At 42.6% G+C, this 4,904-nt stretch overlaps 1 long non-coding RNA gene across 1 annotated transcript; it reads left to right on the top strand.

The window, feature by feature from the left end:
• Window positions 1-768: 768 nt before the first annotated feature.
• Window positions 769-1,135, top strand: LOC147544067 (uncharacterized). Its single transcript, XR_015224390.1, has 2 exons — window positions 769-885; window positions 971-1,135. It is a non-coding gene; the product is annotated as an uncharacterized LOC147544067 (long non-coding RNA).
• Window positions 1,136-4,904: the final 3,769 nt, after the last annotated feature.

The raw sequence follows: 4,904 nt of genomic DNA, 5'->3' as shown, positions 1-4,904 counted from the left end.
GTTTATGGCATGGGTATTTTGAGGGTATGTGGCATTAACCTTAAAAAGTCGAAGTTCATGACTAAGCCTGGGTCCAGATCATCCAAAGAGACTGTCAATACCAATCAACATTCAAATTTATATTGGCCTCTTCAAACAGGGCTTATTGCTAGTGATTCGATGATCCCTATAGGACGCGGTCAGCGGGAATTAATTATTGGGGACAGACAGACCGGTAAAACAGCAGTAGCCACAGATACTATTCTCAATCAAAAAGGGCAAAATGTAATATGTGTTTATGTAGCTATTGGTCAAAAAGCATCTTCTGTGGCTCAGGTAGTGACTACTTTCCAGGAACGGGGAGCGATGGACTATACTATTGTGGTAGCCGAAGACAAAATTGTTTGAAGCACCGACAGAACCGGAAGCGCCTCTTGTTTCAAAGAGAGGAGGACGGGTTATTCACATTTCATTTGATGGTCAGAGGCGAATTGAAAGCTAAGCAGTGGTAATTCTACCCCCCGAAACAAAGATTTAGATAACAAATATTGATTTAGGGGTATATTTTTGCTTAGTAAGTCGACTTGATCAAACATTACTCTCTAATTTTTTCTCTCTATTCTCTCTCTCTGTCTCTCTATCCTTTTCATTGTAAATGTTCTTAGTTTTGTGGACTTGGTGACTGTAATTTTAGAACCCATTTCAGTTATGGGTTTCATTTGGAGATTTGGTGATGACTGAAATGTTGAAGCTATTGATTTTTTGCAGCAATGTATGTGGTGTTTTAGTTGCAGTTGCCCTTTATGACATACTCAAATGTAAGAAGCTTAAAGCAGTAGAGTATAAAACTCACCCCCTCACAATCCCAGTATCTACGAGCAACCAAGCAGCTTTCTTAATCTTCATGTATAACCTGTTCTCTCTTATCCATGTGCTATTTTTTTTTAGTTTCATGAGTTTCCATTCATCTAATATTGGAATAGGTTTGTAGGGAAGACTCAAGAAACAAAGGAATTATGAAGATCAGATTATTGTTGATGTAAAAGGGTTTGAGATTTGGAAGTCTATGTCAAATGTCAAAGGAGGTAGTATGTAGTCACATTACAAGTTTAAGAGAACAATATTCTCCAATTGAATGAAGTCTTCTCTAACTTTTTGTCACTTTATTTGGCTTTTTCAAGAACGAATGATCAAGCCGAGAAGGTGAATTCGGCTTACGATCAAACCTGAGAGTAAGGTTTGATCATAAGTTGAGAGGGGGAGAGAGGGACGGAGGGAGAAGAGAGAAGAGATGGCAATGGCGGTCGGGGTGGTGGTGGTGGGAAGTTATGGTGGTAAAGGTGATAAAGAAGATAAAGAAGATGAAGATTAGGGGTCAATGTTTGATCATGTAAGTTGTTGGACTAAAATAAAATATGCCTCCGACAATGTACAAAAAGACAAATTTACTAGAGAATTTATTCTTCTGAAATTATTCTTTATTTTCCGAAATCTCGACCTTTATATTTCATTAGTATAAAGTTTTACATAGATGTTTGTTTTTTCTGATTTGATGTAATCCTTGACCAAACTCGTGTAAAGAACGTAGTTTGCCTTGTGGTTGGGCAATTCAGATCTTGTATAAGTATGAGGGAGTTAAATGACTAGTGAGAAACAAATAGATCTTCCTTTTTGAAACAAAAAAAAAGGAATAATTTACAAATTTGGAAGACCGAAGTGTCCCAACAATTGCAAATTTTACATATTCTTTTGGGAGGAATATCTAAGAACCTAAAATTTGGGTATAATTGAAAACCAGACCCAAATCTGAATAATATTTGTAAAAAATTCATTTTCAGAAAGTAACAATTTTACCCACGAAATCAACATGAATAATGATGATGCATAAAATGTCCAGACGTTGACTAACGTCTGAAGAGTCAAGATCAGACCTGAAGTCTACTGGGTCAACCCGGCTTAAGGCAGCAGGACCGCTGAGCCCTCGATGGTCCACCGAATATTCCCCTAAGGTCGGCCAGAAGAAACCAGCTCTGCAAAATGCCCTTGGCATGGACAGATCATCCCTGGGGTCTTCAAAGGAATAAGGGGGGTCCACACAGGTTCGACCAATGTCTTACGCCCAGAACTGGAGAGGCAGAAGCGCCAAGCGACCTGCCGACTTAATCCCGAAACTTCCAGAGAGATCTCAGTCGGCTACATATCTCGAAGTGTTTAAGTCAGTTTTGACTCCACGTATCTAAAGGTGGAAACTCTATCACTTCGGCAAGATATCTACGAAGAATCCTTAAACTTAGGAACTTCCACTTATCAAAGATCCGAGATAGACTCTAAGAGAAACCCTAGATACTCAAGAGAGGAAACTTCTCTCTCGTTTGGACGACAACCGCCTCACCACCGCCACTAAACACAGTCGGCTTAACATCGCCTATAAATGGCCCCCCACATCGTCCTTCATAAGGCACGATCTCTTAACCCTAAAAGATCACAAGAAACTCAGAGTTCTCATAACTCGCCCCCCAAAAAGGATAAATTAATATTCATTCTTTTACTACAAAGAACACCCTGACTGGCTTGAGCGTCGGAGCGATTTTCGAACCCTTTACAGGTTTTCCCCCCTTTGGGAACAGACGAACAGGAGCTTGGGCGTCGGAGCGGTAGAGTGCTACGTGGACGACATGATCGTGAAAAGCAGGACCCGTGGAGATCTGATACCTAACCTCAAAATCGCCTTCAACGGGCTCCAAGCTTACAATATGAAGCTAAACCCCGAAAAGTGTGTGTTTGGAGTGACATCGGGAAAATTTCTAGGTTTCGTGGTGCGCCATAGAGGGATAGAAGTCAACCCAACTAAGATCAACTGAAGGACATGCCTAGCTCGAGAAGCCGAAAAGACGTTCAACGGCTAACGGGAAGACTAACATCTCTCTTCAGGTTCCTAAGTAAAATGGGGGATAGGGCCCTCCCTTTCTTCAAAACCCTCCGAAAAGTACCAGACTTCACATGGACAGACAAAACAGGAAAGACGTTCCAAGAGTTGAAGACACACCTAATAGGATTACCTCTGCTGGCCAGCCCCAACCTTGGAGAAGAGCTCACCGTCTACCTCGTGACTTCAAGAGAGGCAGTCTCAGTAGTAATAATTGCTGATGTAAAAAATTGGCTTTCCGTTAGATCAACATGAAAAAGGGAGTTGATGCATGACAACCTCCGTTATGTAAGAATCCTCCGTTATGTTAGGGGTTGATTAGCCTGGTGTTCCGGCTTTCAGCTCTGCTTCTCTTTATTCCAACTCCTGGCTCCTATTGCTCCAGCTCCTTGCTCCCGTTCGTCTAATCCCGAGGGGGAAAACCTGCAAAGGGTTCGAAACCGCTCCGACTCTCAAGCCAGTCAGGGTGCTCTTTGCAGTAAAAAAATGAACATTAATTGATCCTTTTGGGGGGCGAGTTATGAGAACTCTGAGTTTCTTGTGATCTTTTTTGGGGTAAAGAAATCGTGTCCTGTTAAGGATGATGTGGGGGGCCTTTTATAGGCGATGTTAGGCCGACTGTGATCAGTGGCGGTGGTGAGGCGGTTGCCGTCAAACCGAAGGAAAAGTTTTCTCTCTTGAGTATCTATGGTTTCTCTCAGAGTCTATCCCGGATCTTTGATAAGTGAAAGTTCCTAAGTTCAAGGATTCTCCGTAGATTTCTTGCAGGTGTGATAGACTCTAAAGGAGAAGTTTCCTCCTTCAGATACGCGGGCTTAAACACTTCGAGATGTGTAGCCGACTGAGATCTTTCTAGAAGTTTCGAGATTAAGTCGGTAGGTCGCTTGGCGTTGCTGCCTCCCCAGATCTGGGCGTAAGACATTGGTCGAACCTGTGTGGACCCCCCTTATTCCTTTGAAGACCACATTGCTGACTGTCCATGCCAAATGCGTTTTGCAGAGCTGGTTTCTTCTGGCCGACCTCCCACTTAGGGGAATATTCGGTGGACCATCGAGGGCTCAACGGTCCTGCTGCCTTAAGCCGGGTTGACCTAGTAGACTTCAGGTCTGATCTTGACTCTTCAGACGTTAGTCAACGTCTGGACATTTTATGCATCATCATGAGTTCTGCCACTCCTTAGTCGAAAGTAATGAGAAGGAGGAGTAGAAGTAACTCGTGTGTTTTAAACCTTGAAGACGTTGAACTCAAGGATTTTACCTGGACCAGAGCTGCTTCGTGAAGCTCAGTCTTTCTTTTGATTTCCCAAAGCTGCATATTCCTGAGCTGATTTATATCGAGCTGGTAGATGCTATTGATGGTAAAACCTCTTTTATCTAAGGTTGTACTTGCCAGAACTGATGCGAGCTGTGTTTGCATTAAAGGACGCGTGGTTTGTTCTCCCAAGATACGTTTCGACTTCTGCTCAAGCAATTGATTTCCTTTCCATGCGTGATTCTGTGATGTCATAGATATGATCTTCTGATCACGCGTTTTTCGGCGATAATCCTTGAGGTAACTGCGCACGGCAACTACTTCGGCATGCGAGGACACGTGGTGTCTTGCTAGAGGGGGAGTTGACGCGTTCCCTCGAAACCCGCTGATATCTCCTCGAATCTGATCAGTCTCGAGCTACGTGTTTCCTGGGTCATCATTCCTTTGAGCGTTTCTGAGATGTGTTTGGTCTTCGCTTTAATGCCCCTTCATCTGTTTTCAAGATTTCTTTTGGCTACTCCTTCCTAGTATAAATAACCTGCTTTGGCTCTGTAACTCCTCATCACCAAAAGTTGATAAAAAACATCTCACACAATTTTCTAACTCTTTTTCGTTATCTTTTGTTTCTACCGAAGATCCGAAATGAGGCCTCTGTTTGATTTCATAGCAGTTACCTGCTTGAAGGATGTTTTTTCGATGATGGAGATTGATGATGCATAAAATGTCCAGACGTTGACTAACGTCTGAA

The sequence above is a fragment of the Eschscholzia californica genome, unplaced genomic scaffold (genome assembly GCF_041429995.1).
Source record: "Eschscholzia californica isolate CP2 unplaced genomic scaffold, dmEscCali1.0.p SCAF_4, whole genome shotgun sequence".
In the NCBI taxonomy this organism is placed as follows: Eukaryota; Viridiplantae; Streptophyta; class Magnoliopsida; order Ranunculales; family Papaveraceae; genus Eschscholzia; species Eschscholzia californica.
The sequence above is the reverse complement of the archived record's forward strand: the minus strand, read 5'-3'. Positions and strand labels throughout refer to the sequence as shown.